The sequence below is a fragment of the Pteropus medius genome, unplaced genomic scaffold (assembly GCF_902729225.1).
Source record: "Pteropus medius unplaced genomic scaffold, Ma_sr-lr_union100, whole genome shotgun sequence".
NCBI lineage: Eukaryota > Metazoa > Chordata > Mammalia > Chiroptera > Pteropodidae > Pteropus > Pteropus medius.
In genome coordinates, this window is record NW_024353909.1 from 2,822,674 (window position 1) to 2,845,656 (window position 22,983).

At 47.1% G+C, this 22,983-nt stretch overlaps 1 protein-coding gene across 1 annotated transcript in view; it reads left to right on the top strand.

Moving 5' to 3' along the window:
* Positions 1–22,983, top strand: part of ZFHX3 (zinc finger homeobox 3) — a 230,586-nt gene that overhangs the window by 137,359 nt on the left and 70,244 nt on the right.

Here is a 22,983-nt window from a genome sequence, read left to right on the forward strand (position 1 = left end):
TATGACACATCGTTGGCACTCAAGGTAGTGAATTCCTGGGGTCAGGGAGGCAGAGGCAGCTTGCCAGGCGATGACGCGGTTTTGGTGACAACCTGTACTGAAACAGTCACTGGCTGTGCTCGATGGAGCATCTTTCTGAATTAAGTTTCAGGGAGTTCTGTTTGCCTCATATAGCTTTAGAAAATACTGTTTTCAACTTTCTCCTTCAGATTTATTTTTCAAAATTGGCATAAGACTGCCCTCTAAATATGAAGTATATCTTTTTTGTGTGAAAATAGCTAAATTATATGCAATTTCAGTGTAATTTTTCTCATAGCACTAAAATATGTTGTTCCCATTTCTGTAATTCTGAAGCATTGTTTTTATAAAACCAAACAGCTATGTCTTTTTTTCTTTTTACTGTACATCTTATTGACAGGGCTTGAGAAGGGCATAGGGATAATGTGTTTCTAACTAGAGAAGTTAAATATGAGAGCACATCAGAACAAATTGGGGTGACTGAAATTTTAAGCACTTACGAAGAGATAAAGAAAATAGGAATTTATCTGTTATACATACATTCCGTGACAAAGGACTATTTGGACAAGGATTGTAAACTTCAGGGTGCTTTTAGAAAGATACTTTATAATACAAGGATAAAGCGGGATCGTTATCGAATGGAAGATAATATAATATTGTTAAATGAAAAATGGAGTTTACAGAATAACATATAGCCTGATTTTATTAAGTATCTTTCTTAAAGCATTTAAAATAACCATCCTAAGCAAAGTCTGTAATTGGCATATCTGGCTGTTCTGTGAGTGGGATCTGTGTATGTTTCTGGAATCTAATAGCGTGTCAGACACAAGGCAAGAGCTCAGATATTGGTGGAGCTTATGGGTAGAGGTATTAGCAGAATCACTAACAATGTACCAAACGGTAAATCCTGGTTGTCTTTTGTTCATGGAGATGGTTTTCTGTTTGTCAGTGTGTAGCCTATGTAGTTTGATTACTGTCTGATTCTCTCGCATTTTGCATCTACATGAAGAGGACAGGAGTAGTTTTTAGGGTGTATACTGTCTTGTTTTTCTGTTGGAGTAGAGTTCCTGATTTGCCTTAATTAGTCCTCTAACAATCTACAAAGGTCAGTGCCAATTGCCTGTTCATTTACATTTGTAATTGTGATGGCTTCTGATTACTCATTGCTTGTCTTAGTCTTTTCTCTAAGTATATGTTACCGCATCCTCCCCCACCCCCACTATCCCCCTACACCACACACACCCATGTACCAGACCTCTGTGGAAGCCGGGAATCTGACTCTTCATACGAGACAGCTTTGTAGGGATGGCTTAGCGTTCTCTGGAACTTTAGTGTCTGTTATGGAAAGACATCTTGGAGAGGCTGTTGCTTCTAAGTTGGGGACGTAACGAAGCCAGAGTCAGGGAAATTACGTCAATACCAGGCAAGGAATCTGAGAGCCATTATCTAGGAGCCTTCTTGAAGTAGGTAATTAAGAGCAATTAAACTTTTTTGCTGGCTCTCTGCAAACTATGCTGATGATCTGGGCCGTTGGAAGGTGGGCACGTGCAGAGTGCCATTCCACTGTCGTCTCATGCTCCTGGTCTAGAAGGGTCCCTCCAGAGAGAATTTGACATCATCAGGATAGTCGCTGGGCTCTGGGACCAGGATCTACAGCTAATCTACTTCCTCTCTGTCTTCTAAAGGACAGACAGGTGTTCGCACCGAGACATGGCACCTTTTAGAAATTGTCTAAGACCTGGCTGCAGTAACCTGAGTTGCAATGATTCTTACTCACTCATCTTTTCGTAGTCTAGATCCGCCATTCACTAGCTGCTTTATTTTTATTGGATGATCAAAGCCACCAGGGTTTTTCTGTTTTATTTCCGTATATAAAACGGGAGCATACATTGCCCTGTATGTTGGACTATACATATGACAGTACATCGCCGGGCCAGTTAGCCTTATTCTTGGTGGGAGCTCCATGTTGTCTCCCATACTGTCCCCTCGGATAGCTGGTAGTGTGTGTCCTCATGGCCACCCAGCACTGCTCACTCTGAGCGGCAGCAGCACCATAGCACCTGGCTTTTAGGGAGGGTGATACCAAGGGGCATAGCAAAAAAAGAAAGAATAAGACACCTGCTGGTGGTTCCTGGAATTAGGAGAGACAGGTGTGGCGGGGGGGGGAGAGCATTTGGGGTCCCCTATTTAAGGAGGTGAATGTGCCAGAGATCCCAGGAACACAGGAGACAGAGAACTTCATGTCACACCGAGCATTATCCTAGTGAAACCTTTATGCCAAGTCCGCTTTGAGGGGGTTTCCAAGGACCCCGTAAGTCTGAAACTTGACCTTCATGTGAACCTGGATCTCTAGCCAGTGAGTGGGTGTTTTCGCTGGATTGGGGTTTGGGGTTCTGTGTTTGGATTTCCTTCGAGGGGAGTAGCCTTGTGGTGGCGACAACTGTAGCAGAATGCCGTGGTCATCACCTGCTGTCCGTTGTCGTACGCGCAGATCCCTGCTCCCTGCCTCTGCACTTGACACTTTCTGTGTTGCCCAGTGCATTTTTCAAGAGAAATAATGACTTGTACTTGTGTTGCCTTTAGGAAATCTGCAAAGAATCCATTTCTTGGGCTACTTACATCCTATGTTAAACTGGTCCCTGACCTTAGTAGGGGGCCAGGGAGGAAAAATAGAACATGCATCTCTTTGCTTACAGAAATAGCTCAAAGACTTCTTCTCAGCCTTACAGATGTGAAGGAACCCCCTTCAGCTGTGACCCAATTATGAGAATTATAGTCTCACACAATTTTTTTTCAAACATCAACTTGCAATGGAAAGTTTTTTGGCCTTGCAAATCCGTGTGAGCGCTGCCTACAGTTGTCTGGTGCTTGGGCTTCCAGATTTCTTGAGAGCAGCAAGGAAGCTTCTCCGGGTTCTCTGGCGGCCTGTGCAGTACGGTAGCCACAAGCCACATGCGGCTATTTAAGTTTAAACTTATTGAAGTTAAGTGAAAATTTAAAATTTAGTTTCCCTGTCATACATACCAAATTTCAAGAGCTTCATAGTGGCATGTGACTCATGGCTGCCTTGTTGGACAGCACAGATTCATAGACTAGTTCAGAAAGTTCTATCGGACAGCCCTGGGTTCTCACTGGAACCCCTCAGATTTCCAGTCGGGCGAGGCCGGGTTTGGGCAGTGTCCTCCATGAAGGTCTTGGGCCTCCATTTTAAATAATATGGTGCCTACTTTCTGGACAAGGTGTATCTTTTATTGCCTTTCCATCTCTCTCCTTCCTTTCCTCAGTTTTTCTCGGTATGGGAGAAATATGTTCTCAGATAGGCGTTTAATTTTGGTTTCGCCACTTAAGCCTGTTCCATTAGCAGTTATGAGGGAGTTTGAAAGGACTTTGTAAAGATGTGTCTTTCAGAGTGAATGTTAAAGGGCTTTTTGTAGTTTTATACCTCGACTATCTTGAGACCTTTTGTGTATATGTTAATAAAAGGAGCTCTTTATTGCTTTTAAGGGATCCTGACCTCTGCTTTCATTAGAATATTAAAAATTGGATGGTGTATAATTTTCCTTGGATCGGGCTTGTCTGTTGTTTTAACTCAAAATTTTATCCCAAATTATCTTTTTATGAAGATAAAAAAAAAAAAATCTCTGCAGTTTTCTCTCACCTTTTTCGTTGGTTTAATATTCCATGCTCAGGACAGATCGTTTTCCTTATGGACTGCCTTAATTCGCTTCGGCTACCATAACAAAATACCACAAAACAGTAGCTCACACAACAGAAATGTGTCACCGTTCCGGAGGCTGGAGGTCCCGAGCGAGGTGTCAGCAGGTCCCAAGGCCTCTTTCCATGGCTCGCAGATGGCCACCTTCTCCTGTACCTCACATGGCCTGTTCTCCGTGAGTGCACATTTCTGCCGTCTTTCTGTGTGTCACAGTCTCCTCTTCTTATAAGGACACCAGTCAGATTGAATTAGCGCCCCCCCTAAGGGCCTCGTTTTGACCTGATCACTGCTTTAAAGGCCCTGTCTCCATAAAGTCACATCTGAGGTACTGGGGGTCAGAGCTTCAACGTATGAATTTGGGGAACGCGTTTTGATCCACAGCAGGAGCTTTCAGACATCTGAAGGAAGCTTCTTGTTTCTTTTGTGGTCCCTCCGGATGCGAAGGACGATGGGATGTGCTGGTGGGCACAGAGATGAAGGGAAGCGAGAAGGACCCTTCACGTAGCCCCCAGCCGCGTTGTCAGTGCCCATGGGTCCCTCATGGGCTTTCCGCTCTCAGCTCTTGGCCTTGACGAGGGTCTTGGCATGTGAAGAAACAGCGAACTTCTTGGGAGGGGCCTCCAGATGAAGCTGAAAGCGCTGGAGGACACGTGTTAGGGCAGGAAAGAGGTTAGAGCACTGTGTCAGCCAAGCCTGTTGTATCCATGCATCTTTTCTCCCCGGCCTGACACAGCCTGCACTCAGATCTCCTGCTGGTAAGCCCCCAGGGGACATCCAGCCGGCCCCCTGCGAGGATATTCTTGTGCCAGCTTTACCCAACTGGTGTCCAGCCTATCAACATCACTGGAGCCTTGTGAGGCACTTAGGTGACAAGAATGTGGCCTGGCCATCGGCCGTGCAGACCTATGTCCACCCTAGGCATTTTTATGGTAATAACATGCAATTTGCAGTAGAGTGAGCTAGAATTTGGGCTGGCGGGTCTTAAATTAATAACAAAACAACTAAGGCTGTGTAGGTGGTAAAACTCAGAACAAAATCAAAATCGAGACCAAGATTTTTTTTTTTTTTTAAAGGGCAGGAGAGAGACGTTAGAAGAAGGATGAGCAAGGGCTGAAGAGAGTTTGGAAATGAAGAGGTAGAGACAGTATTTGGCTTTCTGTGCTTCTTTCCGAAAAGAACCGTGGCTGGGGAAGGTGCAACTCAGTAGAGCCCAGAGGTGGAGTCCATTTATGCGGCACACGCGGGCGGTCCCTTCGTATGGACAGACACCTCTCCAGGCTCTGGGAAATCTGCCAGAGGAAAAAACACGAAGTCCCCTCTAGTAGTGGGGGACAGATATCAAATAAATATAGACTCTCAGGCGTGCGAGGTGCTCTAAAGACGGAGTCAGGCGGGGTGGGGTGAGATGGGGAGCTGCGTTATGCACGGTGTTTCGAAAAGGCTCTCTGGGGAGGCGACATTGGAGGATGGTGAGCGAGAGCATGCAGGCGGAGGGCCCAGCAAGCGTGGCGCCCCTGCCCCCTCGGCTGGCGGGAGGAGCGGGAAGGCGGGCAGAGGCCTGGAGAGGAGTGAGCGTGCTGGGGGATGTGGTCTGCGCAGGGTGTGGGGAACAGAGTGGCTTCTACTGTTCAGGTTCCTATGGAAACGACGTGCAGGTCCATCGTAGTTCAGATGTGAGTTGTCTCTCTCCCGCTCACCCCATCACCACCTAAGTAAAGGATCCCCCCCAGGCAGGGAAGAGAGGGCGTGGCATAGCGTGCAGTCTCCCTAGGAACCTTGCGAGCAGGGACCACTGCAAGGAGAAGGCGCCCATGGGCCCTGGGATCGGGATAGCTCTGGAGTTCTCTGCTTTAGCCCAGGGGTCAGCAGTCCCCTCCCCTCCCCCCACCCCAAAAAAGACCCAAATTCCTTTCCTGGAGTGATTGCCTGAGCGAGAAGCACATTGAGACTTTTGTCCTTTTGACTTGAGGACGAGCTGTCTGTACTATAATGTAAACATAGAACTGGAAGAACGAGAAGCTGGCTCTGGCCAGAGTATGTGTTAGGATGACTAGAGCAGAGTAAGGACCTTTCATCTCCTCCTACCCTCCGCCCTCTGATGGACCTTAACTCCGCAGAGCATCTCGGCATGGAAGATGGTGATGCGTTTCTCCAGCACTAGAACTTCGTTGCACCACGTGCCATTGTAATCCAGCAAGAGCTCAGCGCCCCGACACCTTTGTTCTCCTGGTGTCCCCGGTGCCCAGAGGTCATTATCCCCTTCTGGAGGGTCTGACGACCCAGCTCTGACTCGTGTGTCTAGCCGGCTTTTGACAGACAGGCCTGATCTCACTCTGCAGCTGTTTTATTCTCCCCGGACATGGGCCCAGACCCCAGGTGGCTCTGCAGACTTCCTCAGAACACTTAAGACTGGGGAGATTTGTGCCATACTGTACTGTTTCCTCTGAGCTTTTCCTTAGTCAGGCATTAGCTGTGTGTGTGTGTGTGTGTGTGTGTGTGTGGAGCGTGGCGTGTGTGTGTGTGTGTGTGGTAGGCAGTGGCGTGTGTGTGTGTGTGTGTGTGTGTTTTGCCGGTAGATGGTGTGCAGGCGCAGGGCTTCCAGTCTATGCTGTAAGGCTAATTGAGAAACAGTGATTTTTTTTCAGTAACTGCTTTGGGGCCAGTCCTCTCCCCCGTCAGGGTCTCCATCCCCTAGAGACTGCCAGGCTTATGCTGAAAGACCCCTGGAGAGAAAGATGTTGGTGTACATCATGGGTATTTGGAAGGAATGTTTCATCCACACCTGGCTGCCGTGTGTGTGGACAAATTTAATTTATTTTTAAAAATCTAGCCACAGGCAGCCTTTTCTGTTTGTTTCCTTAGGGGAGAAGAAATTGAAGAGCAGCAGTAAGCTCTGGTTTGCATTTGTTTTCTTCCAGATTTGACCAGCCAGCAGAAGAGAGATTATCTCTAAAGGATATGAAAGGTTTAATCATTTTAATTTTGTTTTTATTAAAGTTTATCATAACTTTTTTCCCAACGTGCCCCAGTAGAACAGAAGGGAGAGAGAGGAGGTAATATAAATATACACAAACCCCCAAGCATTTGGTTAATAAAACTCCCTAATGGGCGGCACCACATGGGGAGGAAGTGGTTGGTTGGCTGGGAACAACAGGCTGACCAGGACACGCCGTAACAACACTGAAATGTGGCCAGCATCTCATAAGCTTCCTGTCCACCTCCAGCAGACACTTGTCGTGGGGAGCTCCTGGCTTTCATTAAACAGAAAGAGGGGAAACTCCAACTGTTGACTTATTCTATCCCGGCTCTCAAGTGGACTGGATCTCCAAGCCATTTCTAGCTAAAGAAGTCTAAGTTTACTGAGAACAGTAACATTTACTTCTATTAGGTTCTTTTACCCTTTATCATGACAATGAAATATATGAACCTTGATCTTCTGAAGACTTGCTTTAGCCCCAAACCCTGAAGTTGTGCATATGTGTTTTATGAATTAGAAGAGTTGGGATAAAAATAGTCGTTAGGTTTTGGATAGAAACGCTGTCTTGTAAATTATGGTGAAACAGAGTAGGTAGGATTCTAGATTAACAGGACTCTTGGTTCATTTTCCTTTTAGGGCAGTAAAATGAGGGTATCTCTAAGTTAATTCAGTTTTCCAAAATCGCCTGAGTGTGGACTGCAGTCACCACAGGCTCAGCACAGTCGTCCCTCATCTCCACGGCTGTGAAACTCTGCAAAGGCTTGGCTGTTTGGAATTCCAGCTCCGAGACCAGGCAGGATGTTGCATCACCTGAGAATTACAAAATTGTGTATACTCTTCTGTTCTCATGAAGGCTGGAAATCTGACTTGTACCCTTTCGCCACTTTTTAAGGAGTATGATTAAGACATTGTCATCTTGTTAAACCTGACTTAAGCAGGGAGTTCACTTAACCTTGATATATACCAGTCTTGAAATTTTTGGCTACATTAGGGCTTTATAGCACTTTGTCCACTGTTTTTATGGGGAGGATGGTTTGTTCATCAGTGGAAAAACAGCTTTTCTAGTGGCAGCTGTGACTCCAGTTCCTTGAATCAAGTAGAAACTGCATAGACGAGGCTTCCACCTGGCCACTTGTGTGAGTCAGTGACCTGGCACCTGCAGGCTGTGCGGACAGTCATGTACTCCATCAAGGTTCTCTCGGGGTCTGGGGACACCCCTGGGCTTCAGAGCTATGTTGGGTGGAAAGCTCTCCTGCAGAGCTGGGTTCAAGCCACATCAGGTCTGTCCTCTGAGAAAGAGCCCAGAGGCTGCTCCACGTTTGCAGGCGTTAGCTGCACCCAGCTTGCTGTGTTCCAGGCAGAAGGCCCAGCAGCCTGTAATTTGGGAATTATCTTACGGAAGTTACTTGGACCAGTGAGGGGCAGCTTTCTCGGTCATTCTCAGCTAGAACTGTACACCGTAGACGAGAACAAACGCAGGCTCATGTCACTCCCTGCAGGCTGTTATCACAGGTCAGGCAATGCTCGGTGAGAGGGAGAGACCCAACTGCTCCCCTATGCTGGTCTGTCTCAGGTTAGACTGGGTGACCACAGAAATTCTGGTTTGTATATGAGCTCCTGGGCCCAGATTTTTGAAGTTGTAGAGAGTATGAAGGTAGTAGAAGGTAGGGAAACAAAAAAATTCTTTATTTCAAAGCATTTAACTGAGAGTTGCAGAGGCACCCTGTCCTCAAGAGTGGCTCAGATGAATTAGGGGCTTTATTTTTCCTCTCACAGACTCGGGAGGAGGGCAGTCAAGTGCAGGAGTGAAGGCCCCACAGGGTCATCAGGGATCCAGCTTCCTTCCATCTTTCCCCACAGCTGCCCCCGTGCTCTCAAGATGGCCAGTCCATCTGTGCTCTAGGCAAGAGGGTGTGGGAAGGCAAAAGTACACGCACCCCTCTTTAAAGCGCTTTGCCTAAAGCCTCAGCCAGTTACTTCCTCTTGGCATCTTATTGGCCGGAACTGGGTCACATGACTCTCTGACACAGTGGAGACTGGGAGATGCAGTTTTTTTAACTGGGGGTGTTGCCACCTCGAAGAAAATGAGTGTTCTATTCACAAGGAAGAAAAGTTATTAGGAAGGCAATTAGGAGCCTCTGCCACATATCTTTTAAAAGATAAGGAGGGGATTAAGTAAACTGTGTTATCAGTGTATGGTGGAAATTTGGGTATCCATTAGGAATAACATTCTCGATTAATATTTAAGGATATAGAAGCAAGCGCATTAGACAAGGAAGCAAGACAACATCATACGTAATTATCCTAGTTTCTTTCAAGTATATATAAATATACTGAGATGTTATCACTGATTACGGGTGATTTTTATTTTATTTGCTCTTTTGTGTTTTCATGATTTTCAACAACAGGCAGACTTTAAGTGTAAGGCATAGATAACTCGGTAGTTACTACCTCATGTATGACATGTACATGAAGGAAAAATTAAAATGAATAGTAAAGTAGTAAAATCTAAGCATCTCGATAATGGAATAATGAGGAGTAACTGTAGTGCTATGGATTCATCAGAACAAATCCCATCATACTAATAGGATAAAATGAAATAATGTACATGGATTCTCATTGCAAAGGGAAGTTCAAGTGCAAACCTACATTCTGGGGGCTCTAAATGTGTATCAGAAACATTCACTGTTCTCCCCAGGCATCTTTTCAGGGTTACTCAGTGGCAATTCTTTTCCCCATTTTTGCATTGGAACTACTGGGGCATGTTGAGCTTTGCAGCTATTGGTTAAGCACCTGTGAGTCAGAATTACTAGTTTCTGTGATAGTATATAAGAATAAAATAAATGACTCCTGCCTATTATTTTTTGAGAGGATGTCTGTCCCTCCCCCCCGTCTCTCTCTCTTTCTCACACACACACCCCATTTTCCACGTCCTCCATTTTCTCCTTTACCACCTAGTCTGCCCTCTCGAAAGACAAGTAGGATTGCGAGTGTGAACATCATAGATGCATTAAAAACAAATACATGAAAACTCCTGTCTTTCCCATAATCTCCTAATCACATTCAGAGCCTAAAGAGAAATTTTCACAAGTGTTGAACCCTGACTAAAAGACTAATAAACAGAAATAATATATTGATTTCCGGGCTGTTCGTGTTGAGGGGACCTGCAGGTGCTGGTGAGAGCTCTGTTTTTATTTCACATTTTCATTATTAACTTGAAAACAATAAGTAGTAAATGAAATTTGCATGCAATCTAAAATATTTATGCAGTAATGTGTATAACTGCAAATATTTAAGAAAAGGAAAATTATATAATTAGACGAGATGTTAGGACTCTTACTGTATTTTATTTGTACTTCTTGGAAAATTTTTAAATTTCGATGTAAGTTCAGACTTACAGAAAAGTAAAGAGTAAAAAGAATTCTCACATACTTTTACCCATATTTCCCTAAAGTTAACATTTTACCGCATTTGCTTTATCAAGTTCTCTCTGTCTCGCACACACTCTCATGCTCTGCGTGCATATGTAGAATACACACACGCACAGGTATACGCATTTTTTTCTGAATCATTTCAGAGTAAATTTCAACAGGGTGCCATTTGATCTCAAAATATGTTAGTTGGTTTTCCTAAGAACAAGGACATTATCTTACATAACCACAGAAAATTTATCAAAATCAGAAAATTAACATTGATGGAAAACTACTAAGTAATCTATAGATCTTATTAAATTTTCCCAATAATACCATTTATATTGAAGAATTGTATTCAGAGCTCTGTCTCTTTAAAGTTAATCTAGAACAGTTCCTCAGTCTTTCCTTTGTCTTCGTTTACAATGTCAACATTTTATGAGTGCAAGTTAGTTACTTTGTAGGATTTTCTTCAGTTTGGGTTTGTCTGATGTTTCCTTATAGGAATCAAGCTATGCATTTTGGTAGAAATTCCAAAAAAGTGATGATGTTCTTCTAGTACAGTGTATCAAGAGGGACATGGTATCAATTTATCTCATCGGTGTATTAACTTCGATCACTTAGTTACAGTGATAGTGATTAGGTATGTTAGTGATGAGTGAGTTAATGGTTATGGTTAGTGAATTACCCATTGTGAATTTACCATTTCCCCTTATGTAATAAATGAGATGCATTGAGTCTATTTAATGAGGAAGTGAGTTTTTACATGGGATGATTTGGGAAAATATACACTAACAAAAAATCAGTAGGTATATTTGGCAAAAAGAAAGTGTTGTGGTCGTCGAAGTTGATTTTTAAAGCTTACATATTATTTGCCAGTTTCTAGGTGATTAGGTAAGTCAACCGACTAGAATAATCTCTAGAGATTATTCCAAAATGACAGATTTTGGAATAGAGATTTTTCCAAAATGACACTGGCCACCGAATAGCCAAAAAAACAAATTATATTATAAGAAGGAAAATCGTTAGCTTGACCAGAGCCTGAGTCGCGGGGTCTTAGGAATGTGAAAGTTGGTGCCGTGATAAGTCTTAATTCATCTCTAATTTCTATAAGGAAAACGAACACCGTTTGTCGCCATTGCTGTGCTGTGTGTTCAGTGGGCCTCTGGCTGTGGAAGGCCCCGGCAGGCCAGCCCCGGATGGTGTTGGCAGCGGAGTGCAGGATCTCAGAAGGAAAAGCAAGGGCCCTGAGTCCTGCTCGCTGTTCCATGTTTCCAGTTACCTCCAGTCCCACAGTATTTGTTAATGTCAGAGCATTTGATTAGCTTTCCCTCCTTCTCTGCTAAGTCTAATAAAAAGTCTAGGTCCTTGTTTCCTTCCCTTTCGTCTGCCCCCCTTTCCCTGAAGGGCCCAGTTAGCAGGCCGACCTTTGTCCTGGGATGGCTCAGAAGGCACAGCTGCGGCCTCGTCTGCCACTCTTTTCTCTTACTCGCTTTGGTGGGAATGCAGCCTTCTGATTTTTCTTCTTCTTGCATCAAAATCGTCAGGTTTTTCTCCTGTCCGTTCTTAGAACTCCCGCCCAAGCCCCATTCTCACCTTTCTTCCTTTCTGGAGGTAATTATTTCTCCTTTCATCTTCAAGGCTGCAGGCACAATAGGGCCCTCTGTCCTGCCTCCTCAGGTCCGGAGCCCCGAAGGCGGGACGTGCTCTGTTGCCTGAGGGCACTCACTGTCGAGCAGGAAAGGATTCCTGAAGAGACCTCTGACCGACTGGGGAAACGGCTTATCTGCCAATGCGTAAAGGGCATGGGGTGTTCTCTGTGTCCGAGGTGCAGAGTGTGGGCAGATGCGGGGGGACCGGAGGACGAGCCAAGCGAGATGAGGTGGAGCACGTTCTCATGAGAAGGGGAGCTCGGACTTCCCTCCTGGGGAACAGGGAACCACAAGATGCCTGCGTTTCCCAGCTCAGGTGACCTCACCCCGTTTTAGACAAGCAGTACTGGCCCCATCGTGGAAGATGAAACGATTGGAAGGTGAAGCTCATGGAGAGTGGAAAATAGGGAGGTTCTGGGCGAGCGGGCTGGGGGGTGGTGGCGGAAGAGCCAAACGCACCGTGCCTTCGAGGTGGTTCTGTCCGGGGCAGTGGTGAGAACGCAGCAGGGGATGACTGCGCGGTGTCTGACGGGGGTCCCTGGACGGGCGCCGCTGCCGCCGATGGGAGAAGCAAGTCAGGAAGCAGACGCGGCTGAAGACGAGCGTGGAAGAGGACGCTGTCATCGAAACCACTCGTTCGTCCCTCACCTCCCACTTTTTCAAATGAGCACGATGCTTAGTGCGTATCACAGAGTCTTACACGTAATTATGTGCCGTTTATCTCATATCGTTCCAGAAAGACTTGACAGCCTTGTTGGGCTGATTATTTAATATCTGCTTACCGTTTATCTCTAAAATTGCAAATCTCTACGGAACAGGGACCATGCCTTATGCTACTTGTGTAGCACCTGGTCCGGGATCTGTCCCACTGATAAGTAGCCCAGCCAGTGCCTTGCTCCCTTGGGTGTTGTCTTGCTGGATTCCCACGGGTCCCACGGTGGGCTCTGGAGCGTACCTCGTCCCACACACTGATTCTGGGGTGTCCGCATTGCTGCCGTTGTCTTTTTTCTGCCTCTATCAACATTCACCCATTTTTTGATGACGAATGAGAACTAGCCAGAAAAAAAAAAAACCAGGTTTGCGTACTGACCAGGAGGATAGTAAGTTCCCACTTAACATCATCAATAGATTCCGGAGCTGTATGCAAAACAACCGTGGAGTGAAACTAATTTTACCGTAGGCTAATTGATACAAACAAGAGTTAAATTCTTAAAGCATCTCATCAACATTGTAACAAAACAGCATTGTTTGAGGACCTGTGGTATCATCAGGAGAGAAAAACTGCCACCTTGAGAAAAAAGCGCCTGGTCACATACAGTGTCACTTCTCTTCTGTTTCTGCCAAAAGATCATCATGCTCTCTCCCTGGGTCCGCTCCTTTTCACTTTGGCCAGAAATTTGACAGGAAATGACTGCATGAGCAAACACAGATGGTCCAACTGAAATAAATGTGGATTACAGGTTGAGACCAGCGTCAGCAATAAATGGAGGAAGAGTTGGACTACTCACTGGCTCCAGAGGGCACTGGCTCATTGGATTACAGTATCGCTCCTGGCGGCCTTCACATTTGGGCTTGCCTTGTCTTTGGAAAGGTGTTTCGTGTGTCTTTGCATCCTCTGGATAGAAGGGGACACACTTAAGAAACAGCACTTGTCCTCCTGCTCAAGAGGACGCTGTACCACTCCCTGCGATAGAGCGCACCTCGCCAGCGTTCTGTTTTCTGGGTGATGCCATGCTGGACTTTTGCTGGCCCTGCTTACAAAGTGTTAGTTCTTCTAAATTTAGGGTTGGCGACTCAGGGTTTTCACATAATATGCTACCCGGCCTTCCTTTGCTTTGTAGAGTAGAATTAAGGGTGTGCTTCTCCCAGCAGGGTCGCAGATAACAGGTTTCTGGCACATTTAGGGCTAAGGATGCCAACTGGACGGTCTCCGGATGGGTCAGTGAGATGCATTCTTAGTGTATAAGCAGCTCTCCTTCCAAAATCAGAAAAGCAATACATGCTTATTACTTTTTACAGTTGCAGTGTGTGTATGAGGGGCTGGGAAATCCCACAGCCCATAAGAATGAGGCTTTCCCCTCCCCAAAGATAATTACTTCATATTTCAGAGAACTTCTAGAAAGATTATCCTTTAGGGAATCTGGATGTTTATGGCCTATTCTGTCATTCCTAGGTCATTTTCTGACTTCAGGTAAAGCTGGGACTGCAGGTTGGTGATTTTGTGCCTGTGTCGGTAATGGAAAGGGGTATGGGGTGGGGTTCTATGAAAAAATGGCATTCATACAGATGGAATGGGTTCAAAAGGTGAACTTTCTTTGAAGAATCCAGCATAGGATGGAAAGTCCCGTGAATGTCCTCAGACGTCTGCTGTGACCCAGTGCCCATCTGCATCTCCTCAGCTCTGGGGGACCCTCTTGTGGTTCTCTTCCTTTCTCACACAGCAGACACAGGGGACTTTGGGATCAGACCTGGTTACGAGAACTTTTAAACATCACCCGGAAGTGTGGATCCCAGCTTTTCTCAGCTAGCTGACTTTGGTCACGTTGAATCCAGGGATTTTTGACCTTTTCAGGTAATTATTGAAAGAAATGATCCCTCACCCCAGGATAAAGCATGCATACAAAAATGTTTGCATGTTTGCTTCAGGTGCTCCCAACCGAATGGCTCTAAGGCATCGATTCTTTCATCTGTAGGAGGGGATGCTCGTGCACGTTGTGGGGGTCTGTTATTCATTCTCCTCCGACAGTTGAGAGAAGGACCATGGAAGGACCATACTTACATGAAGTGTGGCACATAGCTGATGCAGATTCCCTCCCTCCCTCCCTCCCTCCCTCTCCTCTCTCTCCACTGCATCTTCCAAGTGGCTGTGCCTTGGCCTATATTTGCCAAGGGAGAAAAGTTAGTCTCATTTCATTTTTGGATCATTGGTGACGCTAGAGCCCTGCCGGGTTTTTATTTTATCTGTCCACAATGATTTCTTTGTTCCTTTTCCCCTCCCTCCACTTTGGGCATCTCACGGCCAGAAGCATCGTATTCTCTTTCTGGTCTGCAGCTTCAGTACATCCATTTTCTTTTCCGTGTGAGGGGCCGGTCTGGTTTGGGTTGAGCTCAGGGGAGCCCTGAGTCTGTCTCCCACTGTGGCTGTCCTGCAGTTACTGCAGAATCTTCGACGATGTGGCATTTCCTCTACCCTCAAGGGCAAGGGAAGCCCTGCTTCAGACTCATGCTTCAAACAAGCACGAGTGGCAGAATCATGTCCTTGTCCTGCAGGGCACATGGCCCTGCCAAGGGGTGGACATACCAGGCAGATGCTGGGGCCTTGGTCAGTGGTAGAACTGGGCAGAGCCAGCCTTGATGGTAGAAACACTTACTTGTTCTGGGTCAGGGGTGGTAGGCAGCCTCCTTGGCCAGTTTTGAGTTATGGGAGGCCCCCTCTCCCTCAGCACAAAAAGCCTGTCTCTCTTCCTGTTTCCTGTACCCTGCTCCGAAGACTGGATCTTGACTTCCGTCCTTGCATTGGTACATTAGGTGGGGGACAAGGTCCGAGTTCATTCTTGGTGCTCAACAGAGAGCAGACTGAGCACTCGCGCTAACAAAGGGCTGTCACAGCCCAGTTGTCTGATGTGGCCAAGCACGGAGCCACCTTCAAGAGGGAAGGCTTATTTGGAATCATGATGGCCTAGCTCAGAACTGAGTGGGCTTATCTGTAAAGTGAGAACTCACCTGGATTACAGGATGGGACCTCAAACGCCACAGACATCTTCTCCCATTGGCCTCTTCCCCTTCCAGCCGGCCCGGTCCTTGGGCTTGTCGTGATTTCAGCTCTGCCTGGTTACCTGGCAGTCACCCGTGAATACTTGGTTGTGGGACTCTTTCAAGTCACAGGTTCATTTCAAGAATGTACAAACTCTCTTAGGTTCTGGTGCTAATGTTCTGCCTTCTATCCGAAATAGTTCATTAAGGTTGTTCAGCTGGCCGTCACTAGCCTGAGGTAGGGAAGAATGTAGAATCCAGTTTAAAGTACTCCAGTGGGCAGGCAAATGTCTGCCTCGCCTAACGCCTGCTCAGGCTCCTCCAGCAGGAAGTACACTGACCGTCTTCACTCACATCCTCCAAGATGCCGGCAGAGGCTGTCATTTTTCAGTCAGCATCATCACAGCTCGTAAATGGAGCACCGCTTCCATCGGATTGCCCGAGGCTCCATCTTCAAAACCGGAACATCTGGACGTCTCCAAATAGCTTGCCATGTGGATGATTGACAGCTTTCGTTCTTGGTTTGGATTCTGTTAATGCCACTGTTGTTGGAACCGGACTCGTAGTCCTGACGGGCACCACCAGCCAGACTTGATAACGTTGGTGGCCACACCAGGAGGCCCAAGAAAACATGGGCCCTTTTGAGAGGTCAGCTGCCTCTCTGCCAACACGACTTGGCGTTTCATCCGCAAGTTTATAGAAGGGTTTCGAAGCTTTGTGTGTGTGTTTTTGTTACATGGCAGTCTGTCGCCAAGATACAGCGCTTAAGGTATGGAGTGGCGCAGGAATACCTTCGAACCTCCCGAGACGTGGAGCGAACACCCCCTCAAAACTACAAACAAATGCACGGGAGCAGAGCGCTTTGAGCTGCTACTGAATGATTGATGCAGTCATGTTTGTACATGTGCCTGTGCGTTTTCTAATGTGTATTTAATGAAGCTTCCTCTGTGCCAGGCGTCGTCAAAGCCCCGGGGACATGGCGGTGAACATGGGGTGGCAAGCGGAGGGCGCGGCTGGTGCAGAGGCCCTGGGGCAGAAGAAAGGCCAGTGTCCTTGGCGTGTCCTGGGGGCAGGGAGAGGCAGGTGGCATAGATCACTAGACCCACCTTAGTCAGCGGGGTCCTGAGTCTGGGGTTTGAGCACTCTGCGAGGAGGAGTTCAGAAGTGGCCTGACGTGACGAGATGTCCCTGGAGGCTGCATCGTGTGCAGCTTGCCCCACGTTCCTGTCCTCACAGAGCTTACCACCCCAGGGAGTGGAGGACACAGGAAAGTAGGCAGAAAAGAGTTACATCTCCTCTGGTGTGAAATTTTGAAATCAGATGGACTCTCAGGCGGTTGCACGTTTTGCATGTTGGAGACTTCACTTTTTTCAGATCGAATTTTTCTGAGGTGGATTCTTTCAGTCCTGGACTTCAGTTTGCAAGTAGGCAAAACCCTTTAAGGGCGTCTGTGTCTGAGTCGCCGGCCGGCCTTGTCCTTGGGGTTATAGGTTCACTTCGTACTTTACTCATGTGAGAGTGTCCACGAAATGCTTCGAGGAAAGATCTCACGCGCCTTTGCCTTGACTGGTGTTCATCATACAGAGATTTAAATGCGCAGAAGGGGGACATGCTGTAGGACAAACAGCCTGCAGCGTGACCGCCCTGTGGTCGTCGGGAGCATCAGGCACTTCCAGGAGAGCAATACAGACACACAGCACAGAGGACAACACGTGCCTGCCAGCTGGACAGTGCGTTCGCTCGTCATTCGAACGGGACAGGGAAGATGCACGAGAAAGGTGTAAACTGACATGCTGCTGTCGGCAGGAGGAGAAGACGAAGAAAAAGTGGTCAGAGCAGTGTTTGCAACTCCAAGAAAACCCTGAGAGACTGTAAAGCCAACACACACAAAATCGTAATTTTCAGGTGTTAGGCAAAGGATGAGTTTTTGAGAGATGTCAGAGGAACAGCCCAGCTTGGGTAAAAATCTGGAAAGGCAAGGTGGTTGCGGATTTAGCCAAACCCTGCCCATCTCGTCGGGGAGATCCACGGGATGGCAGCTCCGAAGGAGACTTAAAGGCGTGTAACTTCTGAAGGAGGCAGAGAGGCACGTTTGGATATTTGTTCAATGATGAAAGAAGGGGAAAAGTGAACTTAGCAAGTTTTTTGTGGTCGTTAAATGTGTGGCTTTGCAGCCTCCCGTGGGAAAGCGCAGACTTCGAGAACGGTGCAGAGGGAGCGGGAAGGGGGCGTCCGTGTGCCGGCCTCGACCCACCTCTGACGCCGCCGGGCCGGAGCGGGCTCCGCGTTCTCCTCCCTGCCCGGAGCAGAAAGCAGGATTTCTGGCTGGGAACCCGAATCTATTAAAAATAATCAGCGGCGAGACCAGTATTATTTATTTGAGTGTGGAACGCTGAGAGGGAGGGCTGGGGGCGGAAAGCAGGGCAATGGAATGGCAGGGCGAGAACGTTGTTCTTCCCAGCCGTGCGAGGAACAAGTCGCAGACACCCCTCGTGTTGGAGGGGCGCGTAAAAAAGCCGTCTCCACCCCTTCAGAGACACCCGGTCACCTCCCTTAAAATAAACTGCTTTCCCCCTTATTTTTATTATTTATCATCTATGTCTGTGAAGCGGCCTCTGAGTCTCTCGTGGCCTGGGAGTTGGGTCCTCCCTGAATAAACTCTGCGGACTTCAGGAATAGGAACAAGGAGTGGCCAGATGGGTGTGGTCTCACGTCCGTGACCAGAAGTGGCCACAGCCACACTGTTGCCTTTCGTCCAGCCAGTGCCCTTGCCTTGTTCTCGCATAGCCAGACACCTCTTTGTAGACTAAAGAATGGTGTCAGTAAAACTTGTTCCTGCCCTGATCTGCAACTGTGTTCTAATGAAGCCAGTGGCCTTGAGTCCATGGTTGCTTCTGTTGTAATTCATATGAGGTTAAAGCTTTGTTTTAAATTCCCTCTTTATCTTTATTTCCCTCTTATGGGGGACAGAAAAAAGTGGGGCCTTGTAGATGGACCAATAGATTGCCAGAGTTTTTTGTTTGTTTGTTTGTTTAAAACATCTATTAAAAATGTTTGGGGGAAAAAACTGAGGTGGTGATGGGAGTAGGGGTTTCGTCTCTTGCCCCCATGTGGCCTCACAGAGACGATATGGTTGTCATAGAAATCCACACCCCCGGACAGCCCTCCGCCCCATTTCCACCCACAAAGAATGGAATCCAGCGCACTCGCCTGCCTTCTGAACGTGAAGGGAACGGCTGAGTTGGTGAGAGGGGAAAATGAAGAGTCTTGGCCCAACTGTTGTTAATTTGAGCTGGATATTTGTGGAGAGAGTAAGTCAACGTCATCTTTTTGGTAGAAGTGCCCTTCTTTGGATTGCTTTAAAAAAAAAAAACCCAAAAAACTGAAAGATGAAAGTCTTATTCTCCTTTTGGGAGCACGAAGTGGTGTTGCCATTTGGAGGGGTCCAGTCAGCGTGGGGAGGGCTTGCAGAGGTCACCTGGGATTACCCTCTGCAGAGGCCGGCCCAGGCTGCCTGCCAGCTCCGTGCACTCAGGAGCTGAGTGGGACAAGCAGGCAAGGGCTGAAGTTGATCTCAGCACTGCTTTCTAGATTAGTTCCCTGAAACCGCCCTGTTTGGATTGGCCTGAGGCTGCACAGGAGGCCCAGCTCGCTTTCCAGAAGGGAAGCCAGCCCTGGCGTGCGGGCAGGGACCATGGCGGCTGGTGCTGCTGCCCTCTGCCTCTCCCAGGCTGTGGCAGCTCGTGCGTAAATGGGGCAGCGTGTCCACATCTCTCCTTCCGTATGCACAAATTGGAAACGACTAACCTTGCCATATTTAGTGCAGTGCTAACGGCCACTCGCCTCTAAGGGGTAATCATGCAGGCATAAATTCGGAAAGTTGCTAAGCTATGAGCAGTCTTATGAGCATTAAAAGTGTCCCCTTTGCCAGAAAGGTCATTCATAACTTGGCTACCCTGCTGATGTACAGTCAGTGATATTGATTGATTAATGTATAAAAGCACCAGATCCATTTGCTCCTATGAAAGAGAATAAAGTACAGTCGACTCTCCCTTTATTTTCACCTCATCCTTTTGTTTGAAGGACATTTTTTTCCCCTTCATTCTGTTTTGCCAGCTAGGTTTAAGGGGGTTACAAAAAGCCAGTTTCTGCCAAGTAATGTGTTCACAAAGGGAACATTGATTCACATCAGTGTCGCCTGAATTACCCTTAAAGGTTTGCCAAGGAGTTGCTCTTATATTAACCTTCTGTTCATGAAGGAAGAAATAAATAAATAAGTCATAAAGTCAAACTCGTTGCTTTGCATTTAGTTTTGGCCTGGATCTAAAACAATTTCTTCCACGGCTGATGGTGGTGAAAGGCGTTGCACAGAAGGTCCCTCGATAGTTTTGGGGCTGTGTATGTGCGGGGGTGGGGAGGGTACCAGGGGAAGCCAGCCCAACCCCTGCCGCCTGAGCCCTCCTGGGCACCAGATCGTGGAACGGACACTGAATTTACTTCCAATGCAGAGATTAGTTCTGATTGGCTGCCTCGCATTCAGGCTGAGATGCCTCAGTCCCCTTTCCTTGCTCTTTTAGGCAATTCACACCATCAGGTGGTGAGAACAGCAAGAAAAACCTTCCTCTGTCTGAAAGATGAAGGGTTCTGGCGGAGAATGCACCTTTGCTTTTCTGCTGCTAGGGGGTGAATTCGTTATCCAGTCTTCAATGTCATCTTCGAATTGCCTAGTTCTTTACAGACCTAGGAGGGCAGTAGCCTGAAGGGGAAAAGAACTCTACTTAAAAAAAAAAAAAAATCTCAAATTCAGTTTCTTTAGTCGTTGTTTTAATTTTTCCATTGTCCTGGTCGTCTGAAGCATCTCCTGTTGTGAAAAACCAAGATGGTATTTGTGGTCTCTGAAACCTGAAAAGTATCAATGACCTTGTAATTTGGTGAGCCTTGGGTAGTAAATGGATAGAGCGTTTTGCCAACTAATGAGCTCTGTTGCTCAGCTTTCGTTCAGTGACTTGATGAGAAATGCCTAGCAAGATAGCTCAGTGCTAGGCAGGTATGAGGCGGTCAGTTAGTATTAGCTGACTGGCCATCTTGGATTCTTCAGCATTTGACATGGCCATTTTTAGAGTTGCAAGCATTTCAAAACAGTGTCTCAAGCAGGCAGAGAAGCCAGGGGAATGTGGAATTATGGAGCCGAAGGCTGCACTTAGATCCTGGGGAGATGCAGTCTACAGCATGGCCTGCAGGTGTCAGTGTGGAGTTCTCTGTATTGGCGGACCCTGCAGTGCCGTGGACTTGGGAGCCTTGAAATGAAAACTGGTCAGGCTGTCTTGTCTGTCTGTTTTTACAAGCCAGGCCCCATTCACTCACCATCATCTACGTCCTCCCTGGAATCTGGGCCCTTGGACCCACGTGCATTTTCCGTCTGCCCTGAGCAGCCACCACCTACGTGGTGTAAAAGCATCTGGCGAAAAAGTAGATTGCTTTTCTCCCCTCCCAGAGGTGGGGTGGGAGTTTGAAGGTATCTGAGCTCCTGCAGATCTCTCCTAATTAAAAGGGGCCTGTCGGTGAGCTAGCTGCTCCCGCCTGTGCTTTTGACAGAGACACTGTTGTTCACTTGGGGGCATCGGAAGCCCCTCCCACCAGCTTTTGCGTGACGCTTGGGATCATGTCTTCTGTTAAGCCATGAATAGTACCGTGTTACCGATACCTTCTGGTCTGACCACGGTGCAGGTGCTCGTGTCAGCCTCGCTGGCTTCTCCTTCATTCTGGAGCACGGAGGGGGAACCACAAAGCAGACAGGTGTGCGGTCTAGCTTCATCGTCACACGTACACCGTGACATCGGTTTCTTTTCCTTCCTAACAGCTGGAGTTCTAAATGCTCATTTCCAAGCTAAGCCCGAGACGCTGGGGGAGTGTTGGCCCGTGTGGGGAGCCAAACTAACTTTATGTAATTGTTTAATTAAAACCTTGGTTTCTTAATTGCAGTCTAAACACAAGCGCCTTTTGTTGATGAAAGGCAACCTCTGCGCGTGTGTTCTCGTGCACAGCGTTTCTTTCCTTTTCTTTTTCCGACTTGAACATCGACATTTAAGTTCCCACCATGGGGAAGGCGGCAGGTGACGTGTCCTTGCCGCGGCGCGGATGTGCCGCAGTTCCTTTCGTCAGCCCTCGTCAGCGCCTTATCTCAGCCGCGCGGTTGCCTTTTCGATTTCATATCACGGTGGATCAAATTTGTAAGCCCCCTTCACCTACTGGAATAATCAGAAAACCAGAGAAAAAAACCCCAGGTTTCTCTGGCGTAAGCGTTATTTTCCATATTCCTGGGGCAGGGGTTGAAATCTATTTTAACATTTGCTCTCTAAAGGGGAAACCTACCCTGGATTTCCAGATGACTCTTGGCACCTTTTTTCCCCCTCCGCCCTCTGCTGAGGTGACAGGAGCTGGCTCCGAGGACATACCGAGAATAAATGCATTTTCTTCCCTCTGTCTCCAGAATAAATTAGAATTTGCCTGATTTAATAAAATGGCTTCGTCTCGCTGCCATCTTTCTCATCTCCGGAGGTTTCCTTCCGCCGTGGCCCGCTCCGCGGCAATGGGTCTCAGCGCCGTGTCTCCTTGTTACAGGCTAGCGGTTTCCCATGCAAGCGTTCACGTGCACGCTCGTCCGCACGCTGTTCCACACATGCGCATGCACGCCAGCTTTGGGGGATCCTGACGGCCGAAGGTGCGGAAATTTGTCACCAGATCTCATTTTCTCCATTGTCAGGCGTGATGGCTATAATTGATGGAGAGGTCGGTGCAGTTTGCCGGCCGTCTGCCATTAACCCAGCCTCCCGGAGTTGATGTGACCACAATGTAGAATAGATTTTGGGGGGAAGGGGGGAGAGGTTGAAGATAGGGAATTGCAGCATAAATCTTCTCACTCTGCCCCAGCCCTTCCTCTGTTTAATTGGAACATATTTATCTCTGGGTACGGTGGAGTATTTTGTTGTATCCCCATTGCTCTCAGATGGACTGATGGGAGTTTGTTTGAATTTGGAACAGTTGTTCCATTTGAACCTCCCTCCCCCCTTAAATTTGTTTTTTAATTTCTATTTCCTAGGTTGATTTTTTTCCCCCTTTTCCATTCTGACACTAATTATGCCAGCCGCATTGGGAGCCCTCACTGCTGGGAGGTACCCAGCTAAGTGTTAAGAAGGGTTTTAAAAACAGACTGAACTCTTTCTTAATGAGGCTCAATCGGGCTCTCCTCCGGGTGGTTTTGTTTTGCTGATCTGTCAGTTTTTCAAGGATTTAATTGCACTTTTTTCATAGTAGTCTTTGAAATTGGCCTATACAATCCTGCTATAAAATAACATTTTTTTTAAAAAAAAAAAGCAAAAAGTTAGTAGCTTTTGTTTTCCCCGCTTTTATTGTCATTTGAGAATTTTATTTTTCACTTTCATCTCTTCAGGGCCATCT